Source organism: Ischnura elegans, chromosome 9 (assembly GCF_921293095.1).
Source record: "Ischnura elegans chromosome 9, ioIscEleg1.1, whole genome shotgun sequence".
Taxonomy (NCBI): domain Eukaryota; kingdom Metazoa; phylum Arthropoda; class Insecta; order Odonata; family Coenagrionidae; genus Ischnura; species Ischnura elegans.
In genome coordinates this window covers 25,444,843-25,455,503 of record NC_060254.1, presented here as the reverse complement: position 1 = coordinate 25,455,503, position 10,661 = coordinate 25,444,843, and the positions used below count along the sequence as shown (strand labels likewise).

At 38.3% G+C, this 10,661-nt stretch overlaps 1 non-coding gene across 1 annotated transcript; it reads right to left on the bottom strand.

Moving 5' to 3' along the window:
- Positions 1 to 9,145: 9,145 nt before the first annotated feature.
- On the bottom strand, positions 9,146 to 9,218 carry Trnas-gga. The gene has a single exon. It is a non-coding gene; the product is annotated as a tRNA-Ser (tRNA).
- Between the last annotated feature and the right edge of the window lie 1,443 nt (positions 9,219 to 10,661).

The window sequence follows — 10,661 nt, the reverse complement described above, 5'->3', positions numbered from 1 at the left end:
TTCGCAAAGTCTTAGTTTCGGGACCCAAAACAATGGAAAACAGGCCATACTGCCAAAATCCGGGAGCATGTACCCGGACCCCACGCCTTATATTACCCCTCTTTGTGGCAAGGGACCGCAGGCATACAATTGTTCATTCAGTTAGTTTGCGAAATAAATATTTGCTTCTTTCTCAAAAAATATAAACTAAGAATGGAATTCCTTGTCTTTTGAGCAGCGTTTAAAATTTTTAAACGTAATTCTACCATAAATATGAACATACATCTCGATTTCAGTATAAAAATCAACATGGAAATTGTCAATGCATTAAATCCGTTAATACTGACGGTAGAGCTTCGTTCAAAATTTGAAAATTCTTAGAATAAAACGAGACATTCAATTGTAAGCCTGCAATTTACGTGCAAGCAACAATTATCCATATAGCTAATTTATATAAACAAAGCATGAGTTGACAGCGAACCAATGCCGCTGGTAGGGCTGGTAGGGCTGGCTGGTAGGGTATGGGACCGAGATAATGCGGAGTCCCCACTAGGAAGGACAGAAAAAGGTTGGTGTTGAGAGTGTGAGATTATCCATAAGACCCTTGTCCAACATAAACACTCCATACAGAGGGGACCAAAGAGTCTCTTGGGGCTCAGTCCTACATTCATGCTAAGGAGAGAACTCCACCGTCTTAAGAAGTTAAGGGTTAGTTAAGAGGGGAAGAGTAAAGGAAGTTAAAAATGAGCCTCGAGAATATTCATATGAGTACTTATTTTCGATAAAACCACTTATTACATTTGCGAAACATGACAACCTCTAAAGCAGCTGTTGTAAAGTCAATACTAATGCAGATGGTTTAAAAGGCGTCGACCAAACTTAGTTCACTTATGGTAGAAGACCTAAGCAGAAAAATAGGTACTTGAAAAGATCTTAGCTTTTGATCCCCAAGAAGTTCCCACTACAAACGTGAACCCTGACTTAAATACAAAAAATTCATGGCCTCGAGTCAATGGAGACAGAAAAGTTGATTTTTGAGGTTGGTAGAATTACATAAATTGCTACAAAAGCAATATTCCCAGGGTTAAGTGGATATAATCAAAGCAATGCAGGAGCTCAAATTGTCTAAGACATCATTTGTATCTGAGTGTCTTTAAGCAATTTGGACCCCTTCTGCAAATATGAACTCAGAAAATTTTCTTTCCTGCTATATCACTGTTTTAACAGATAAGAGAAATCTGAAAGAAGACAATTTGCTTACAATAGCAATATTTCAGACATAATTACAGACATTTATAAGTAATTTCTCTCTCAATGTAAGGTGGATATATAGATGCGCGAAGGATAAAATATATGAAATAGGTGAATTCAGTCAATACTCCATGTATATCATTGCTTAAATTATCTCCGGTCAATAATATCCTAAATTTAGGGCAATGGGTGGGCCACTGAAAGCATGGCTCTCAAATACAATCAATTATTTTGCCATTAAAGTAACACCAAATTCAGGGCAAAATAACATCGCTTTTGTAAAAATATATCACCACCTTTGGCTATAATATAACCCCACCTTTTCCATGCCCCTAGTCGTTACTAATGATTTCCAGTAATTCGGCGTTTTCGGTAATCCGGCAGATATCGGACTGAAAATTAGACTAAACTTATTATGTAAATTCCAGAGCAGTTTATTTCCCATGATGTTACCCTTACGAACGCTAACATCCTACCATAGATAAGATCGAAAAAATAAAATAGGAGAGATAGACCATGAAACAGAGAGATTCAGGATGTCGTTTTTAAGGCAATCGATACGAGACTGTAACGGCAACGTCAGGACTTATAAAAAGGTTAGTTATTTGACAGTTTATTTTACTAACTTATGCATTCCCTTATGCATGTTTCTGGCTTTCCCTATTACTTCAAACAGCATATTTTGCATTTTTAGTTTCATAGGCAGATTTATTTTATAAGTAGTTGGCAATTTATGCCTTTGCATTGATTTTGAAGTAAAATTTGCTTGAATGTGTAACATTACTATGACCGAATGATGTGGATCTGGGAATCCTCTCGCATGCTGGCAATTGATCACGCCCTGCCAAACACCCTAAAGATGACTCGCAGGGTATTATGTAGATGTTGCCGTATTTTCAGAGCGCTAAGCGGGCAGAAGTTCTTTTTGAGGAAACTCCCATTGGTCACGCTTCCCTGCTTTCAGCGCAGCGAAGTGTCTCCCAAGTCTATCCCAGGTCTACCCCGCATGCTCCACGTAATATATATATCTTCGCGAAAACTCTGAGGGGGGCGTCAATCTGGGGGGGGGGTTTCTCCTTATTTATTCTAACATTGTTTGCCACATCCCCATGTTGGGAAAGCTATGTTTTACTCAAACTGCTCAAGTGATATCTATTATAATAGGGTAGTTTCCTTCATCAAAGAAAACAAAAGGCATTGATTGCGATTCGTTTACCACCATTAGTGTCTTCATAATATACAAATTATTTGGTTTTAGAAATACCGGTTTAGACGAATGGCAAGGGTCAATTTTATCCTCATTTGAAAAAGGCCAGATTGGCGCCCATGCGCTGCCACTCCACGTGACGTCTCAGGGACCTAGTATCTATACGAGTAGATAGGAGTTTTCAATCGTCTGAGATTACCAATTCATCACGTGGCATCAAATGACGTCACAGGGGGTTTTTCCCAGCATTCATATTTAGCCGTCGCGTTTTCGCGCGCTTGAAAATTTTTCCCTTTTCATTTAATCGCGAAAAATAGATATCGTCGTTTAAAAATCTAAAATCGTGAAATACGTACTCCAGGAGTAATAACCTTTCGATTTAGGCAATAAAAAAATAATAGGAAAACACACTATTGAAAGGGCGTTTCTATGTTTCAAGAGCACAATTATCTGATTAACCGTGGATAGTAAGCACAAACTTTTCCCAAAATATGGGTAAGTGACACATTTACCTTGACATATTACCTGTTTTTTCCTTGACACATAATCTGTTTTTAAATATTGGGTACCATTGTTTAATATTGTTATTTTTGAGTTTAATTATACGAGAGCCCTGAGCGGGTATGAACAAGAAAATTGCGCAGTCGCACCTATTTTGATATTAATTGTTTCAGACAGTCATAACCGCTTATTTTCGTCCAATCTCAACCTCCTCTCAGTGAAGATCTGCAATCTAGCTTCCAAGGGCTCGGGGTGGAGATATTTTGTAGCGGTATACATTGGCGTATCGAGGGGGTTTTGGAGACTAAACCCCCCCCCCCAAAGCTCAGATAAATTTGTAAGTTAAATCCATTTTACGTAATTGGACTGGTACTACTAGTAGAATAGAGTGAGGGTTGATAAAATATCCCTCAGAAAGCCGTAAAACTCACCGTTTTGAACCATTTATCTTAAAATACCGCCATTTATTAATCTCGCACCTACCGCTTATCCTGGTGGGTATACTATACCACAAACAGCTCCGAATTAGTTGCACCTAAACCCCCCCCCCCCTGCCTTAATTCCTAGCTGCGCCCCTGACGGTAAATCCAAAAATGAAAAAACGATTGTGCGTAGATAAAACGCGACGAAAACTCAAATCTGGCTCATTTTCATAATTTACATTCTCACATTCCGGCAGCTTTAGAAGCAATTTTCGGGACCAGTTTCCACAAAAATTAGTCCCTGCGGTGGGTATTACAATCGGTATGAGCGTTTGCGTTCGTGAGAGGACGAAATGTTTGTGAAATGGTCTGTAAAGGGTGTTTTGGAGCGCCATAACATAGAGTAAGCAGGAAAAATTGGCCAAAATCGCATATTCTGCTTTTTTCGGGATATTCCACCATCTAAAAAAAAAAATTTTCGACACACTAGCCGAAATGTATTCAAAAACGCCCCCGGAAAACATTTTTTCTTCTTGGCCCTCTCGAAAATATTTTATGAAAACATGCATTATAAATTTTCAAATCGACGCCATTTCTCCTTTTCCAGCTGAAAATTCTTGAAATTGATTGGACATTTGCTCCATTAAATAAGATTTCAAATGCCGCAAACGGCATTAAAAAATGCACTTTCTTGACCGAGGTATTTAAAAAAGAGTGAAATTCGTATTTTCGAGCTATCCGGCCCTAGTGGGCCTCTAGCGGGCTGTAAGTGTGGGGATGTTAGTCCAATTCGATGCCAAATCGGATACCCTAAGTAGGGAAAAAATCTCGGAGGGGGAGCGGAATTTCATAATTCCACTCAGCTGTGCCCTTTGAGTGGAATTATGAAATTCCGCTGAAACTAATCCTGCGAGACAATGCTACAGTATTGTAGAAATAGTTAAGCGATTCATAACCCCGAGTAAATTATTATTTGTTTCCGAATTTGGCCCCAAAGTCCGTTGACGTCACAGATTTAGTCAAATATTTGTAATTTCAATAAGTGATTGTTTCTTTGGAAGCTTTGTTTGGAAGTTCAACGCGTGACCGGCTACGGAATGCTAGTTACGGCTCACCTCCACGGGAAAGGTTCATAACAATCATAACATTTTTGTCTCATGGAGTAATGAATGGCGAATTGAATGATCCATTTCAAGATCCAACATCTCTCCAAATATTGACATTTTCACTAGGAAAGGCATACTTATCCTACAGATGTATGACTATACAAAACATGCAATATTGATTTAAGACACTAATGCTTATTCGTTCTAAGCCATTGACCCAATAGTGAGCTTAATGCCTGAGGATAGTAAATATGAAAGCTTAAAACTGATCTTTGTTGGAAATATTGCTTTGATAGCAATATGAAATCCAAATATCGCCAGGTGATAATAGTATACCCTTCGTTCATCGAGATAAATATTTACTTTAATCATCGTGATTTCAGTGACTCATGAAGTTACCAATGGGCTCCGGTGAACACCTAAGCTAGGATACCAATTATTTTTCCGCGCTCTTTAAGGATTACCACTGCTACACCTACTAATTTGCATGTGATCGGAGGATTTTATCTCTCACAGTTATGTTTGAATCGATTACACGATCTTTTATCTTCTATGTCAGTGACTCATGAAGTTACCAATAGGCTCCGGTGAACTCCTGAGCTAGGATACCAATTATTTTTCCGCCCTCTCTAAGGATTATTGCTGCAACACCTACTAATTTTCATATGATCGGAGGATTTTATCTCTCACAGTTATGTTTGAATCGATTACACTATCTTTAATCTTCTATTTTATGTCTATTCAAACCAAGGTATCTTCGGAGCTGAAATGAACACTTTATAAAGAGCAGTGCTAGTAAATTAACATAAATAAACTGGTCCAATAGTTAACAAGAACTCGGATCCAAATGACCTAATTGTAATCATAATAACAGATAGAAATTGAAACAAAGAGACAGAAACATAAGCATGTACAGAACGATGACACAGTGTGGCGTGGATATGGAATAAAATGCACTTAAACGGATACCACAGTATTAAAAATAAAATTTGAAATTTGGACCAAATCACCTTAAATAAAATTCTCTGTTTCCAATGATCCCTAAAATGTATCGTAATGAAATCAACAAAGTATTGAGGACTTACTCTTAAAACTTTCTTCAAGCAAGTCGTTCCTCTCCTTTTTGCCACCATACATGATCGATTCCTTCAAAATTTCCATTTTCTGCTTCTGGAATTAAATGTTGAATACGTGATCGTTCCTTTCAATGTAGCAGGGTGAGTCCAGTTTTTGACCTTTTCCGTCCGTCCCCCTCGTAAATACCCGGGCATTATACCCGGAATCGGTCCAGTTGCCGGTGAGTATATATACCACCACTTCAGCGGTGATGAATGTTATTTTATAATATAATGTGTAAACAAATGATGAAAATGAAACGAAAAAAAAATAATAAACAATGAAAATAAAATACAAAAAATAAATAAAACAGTTAAAATAATAATAACAAAAAAATTATATCAAATAAAAACATAATAATAACAATAAAAAATATACGTGTATTAAAAATATGACATGTATATATGTATAATTCAAAGAAATGAATAACAAAAAATTAGACTAAAAAATAATTAAAATTAGGATAAAAATGTAAATTTAACACACATTTCAATGTAACCTAAACCTGCAATTATATGTACCCAATTTTATTGTTCAATGTAATAAATCAAAAATATTGTTAATTTACTCCAATATTATTAGTTATAAGTTTCTGCTCACACAAATAGAACACTAACAACATAAACAACTGCGCACAAAATCATTCCAATGCCATCTGGCTGGTTAGGGTGAACTGGTTCACCGGGATAGCGGGAACGCGCCTACGGCGCATCAATTAACGCGTGGTGATGGATGAGAGCAAGTACTCACGCAAGGGAAAATGACAATAAAGTGTACAGGGGACCAGTGTAACCTTTCCAGTGTTAGTGAAGGAGAATGAGAAAGTCAGGCTTCTAGTGAGCGTGTGCAAAAGCACTCTAAACTAAAAATAACCAAACCTAACCGACATCAGACGTCGGGAAAAGACCCTGATTGGCTCAAAACATTTTTGAAAATTGAAGTATAAACTTTTCTCAGATTTTTGCATTTTTTTGTTGATTTTTTATGCGTTTTGTTATTTTTTATTTATTTCTTCAATAGTTTTTCTTTGTTTTTATCATTTTTTTTAACAATTTCATTTCATTTTTTTGTTTTGCAGTATTTTTTCTTTTTTCAATTAAACAATTCTCAAGTGTAACTTCTTGGAATGGCTGAGGTCTAATGCCAAAACACAATAGAAGAAAACTGAATACAAAATACATTAACACTCTTATAAACGCATTGTAGACCCCACCATAAGATATTGTAACCGTTGCCATTTGGCAGGTTACATAATTTGGTTTGAATGGATGTTTTCGAGGGAAGGAGAGCTTCATTTATTTTTCTTGTATTACGTTTGACCGTGTATGCGTAGTTGAGTGTGAATGGATTTGTGCGTAACGCATTCCCCCCCCATTCCCCGCCTTCCGATTTTGGGGTTTTCCCGTCGCGTGACTTCGCCTGTGGGTATTACCCGAAAAGGGAAGTCTCTACTCCTTCCCCATCCCCAAACCCGACGAGTGGTGACTGTGAGGCGGCCTACGACCATCTGATTCTCTACCCTCTCCCCCAAAAATATATAAAACGTATTTCAACCCCCCCCCCCACCCACCCGGTGGTCACGTGCCTCAAAAAATAGGCCTCTCTCCCGATATCTCCCTCACCCCTAGAAAACCAACCCTATTTGGGGTATCAAACCACGGGAGCCACCAGGTGAAAGACACCAACCCTGGCCTCGTTACGCTTCCGTAGGCTCTGCCGTTTTGTCGGGGCAAGCGCCTCATTAAATAAATGGCCTGAGGAGAGAGAGGACCTGGAGACGTAGGAGTTTGGACCGGAAAATGAGGAAACGGGCGGAAAGGAGAATAAACGCTAGATTTGCATCGCCAGTAAGAGGAAGGTCAACCCACGTGATCCCACGTCCGGGAGAGAAACCAGGCCAAAGACTGATTGGAAGGGATGCCTCTTGTTTTATTTTTATTGAGTTGTCATTGTTTTGCCGATTTAGTCATTTTGGTTGTTATCTCTGGCCAGATTGATGCTCAAAGCAGAGAAAGATATTGAACCATTTCAGGTGTTTTAAGTTTTTTTAGGTTGCTGAATCCAAATGTGATGCTTAAAAAGTTGTATCACCCACCATTTATTCACATTATATAGTTAAATTTATGAAATCAAGTAATATTTTTAGATTTTAACAGCTTTCTTATAGTTAAAGTAAAATTGAAAAAGTAGGTCTAATGAGCGAAGATGATGTTGGCAGCACTGCTGAAACAAATACTGAACAGCTGATGTTTTGATTACTTTCAGCCTAACCTGACTTTCACGTTACCTGTACATGTGCTCAGGGCAATGTCTAATTGCGGTTGTAAAAGCTCTGCTGACAGTTTTGTTATATTTGTTTTGAGTTTGTTACTACAAAAAAAAAAGTTTGTGAAAAAAGTTTATAGGTATTTTCTGATGTAAAGTCGTAGCTTTCCATTGATTTCCCTATATACCGTATAGGGGTATTAGACAATATAATTAAAAAAACATATTGCTTGGAAACTATGGGTGATACAAAAAAACTAAGGCCAGTTTGGATTCGGAACATAAAAATCTATAAAAGTCAGCTATAAGAATAAAAAAGTTTTCAAGCAAAAGTTTTTTGGCTGGCCTGTGTAATCTGTCGAATTCAGAATCTATGTTGCAAGCTCTCGTTTTTTTTCGTGTACGCCAATGATTGCAGCGAGCATCCCCACATAGTAATTCTCCCTTCCCCTCTTTCCCCCCTCTCTTTTCCCCGTTCTCCATTCAGGTGCCCGGAATCACCCGATCTCCCCTCGCCCATCCCGCAAGCTCCCGGAGCACCTCGTAAGCCCTCCAACCCGCCGTCGTCCCAACCCTCACCATACAAAACCATCCGACCAAACCCTGCCCCCCCTAACGCCAAATTATACATTGGCATGCTTATGGAGAAACCTCCTAAGTTTTGCTGAGTGTAAGCAAACTTTTACAACTTTGACCTTTAGACCCCACAATGTGGGTCTAAACCAAAAACTTTAATTTGCCTTATGGGGTTTCAATGCCAAAAAATTCGAGATAAAAAAAAGTGTGAATTTCATTAACCAATATGTCAATTCTTAGGTTTCCGCACACGAGAAAACCATAAATCACACTTTTATTTACGAAACTTTAACCGTTGACCCAGTAAGGCCACAATCAAGGTCATAAGGGTGGCGAAATGAATAGCATACCAACAAAGGTGTCGATACATGGGTTTTAAAGGGTGCCCAAATCAATGGTGTTGTCCTAATACCCCTAATATCCATTAATTGACCTCCTAGGTTAATACGGAGGTCAAAGGTTATAGAGGCAAACGTCAGGCCATCATGACAACCAACGTGTCGAACCACAGGTCTTAAAGGATGCCTAAGTCGGTTTTATAGTTCATAGATCCGTATTGTTTATTTTTTGACCTCCGAAGGTCATAATGGGGTCAAAGGTAGTAGTAGTATCAGATAGTGAATAGTATATTGAAGTATACCGGGACTAGCCACGGTGGTAACTTTTACGGAGTCACCCGCAATGCACAAATTGTGCGAAAAATCCACTGTGGAAAAATCATTCGCCTTGACCGGGATTCGAACCCGGATCCCTCGATTTCCGGCCGAGTGCTTTAGCCAGTTAAGCTACCAAGGCGTCAAGTTATCCGGAATCCGGGTTCGAATCCCGGTCAAGGTGAATGATATTTCCTCTGTGGATTTTTCGCACAATTTGTGCATTGCGGGTGACTGTGGATTTTTCGCACAACAGTGAATAGTATCGTGAATAAGAATAATTATGAGGGTATGGAAAGATAAGCGCTTGAGAGAATCAAGTGGACAGCAGCGACAAACCAATCATAGTATCGATGGCTATCGATGATGTTGAGACAACACTGGGTTACAATTGGTTTTTCCTCTGTTCACTACGTAATGACAGATGAATTCGACTAGGTACATACAAATCTGTAGCATTTAACTGGTCTTTTTTAATAAAGAATGCGCTTGTCAAAGACATCAAACTCGAGAAATCAATTGAGTTGAGATGGGAAAATATGAGTCAACAATTTTCAAGCATATTTACATTCCTCCGAAACCTCATTGAAACAACAAGAGTTTAAATTTACATAAATCGCCGCGAGAACATTCCGTACAGGAAATTCTGTCTCTCGCAAATTAATCCCGTTTTAATTGCTTCTATTTCGTTTGCAACGAAATTCTCACTAGCCTACACTGCGGGACATTGCCATGGTATAACGCAGTAGTAATTAAGGTGAAAAGTTATTGAGACTGTCCGTGTTCACTCTTCACAACAATTCTATCGGAGATGATGATGCATCATAATGGCCATAATATTGACGCTGGAAACTGTTTGCTCTGTAAATGCATCTAACAGAGGAAAACAACAAACTCTTTGATGCGTTATTCGGTCAGGGTGAACAATTTGTCGTGAACAGTTAGAAGACCTGAGGAAATTTAACGTTTTACTTCCGAAAATTAACAGCTAGTCATGCCTTATCCTATCAATTATAATTCACGAGTTCAACTTGAATTACTCCAGATGTTCTTCGAGATATCAATCAAGTTCCTCGAGGCATTTAACTAGTATTTTGTGATGATATAACATAACTATCTACCAAAAATCAAGCTGAAATATCCTGACTTTTCCATATTCTCTGATTATAATTCTTCGGGGTATCAAAATATTTTTACGGAACATGAATGCCTTTAAATATTATGAAAATGACTTAGTTCCGCTAAAAATTAACCCTGAAGAATAATTTACGATGCCATATTAATCGTATGAGGAATGGAGCGTCATCAAAATAGCATATTAATGAATTAATGCGTCTACATAAATTCTACGACATTCGTAAGAATTGCCTTATTTCAAAACAAGTCATGACGATCAGTGGCGGATCCAGAATAGGGACATGGGGGGTCTAAGTAGGGGTTAACTTACCAGCAGATGTGGGGTTCCGAAAAAAATGCAATTCTATCCAGTGTAAATTGGATACCCAATGGGGGAATAGCACCCTTAGCCTCCCCCATAGATCCACCACTGATAACGATCATAACTTTACTACACAGATAACCAAAT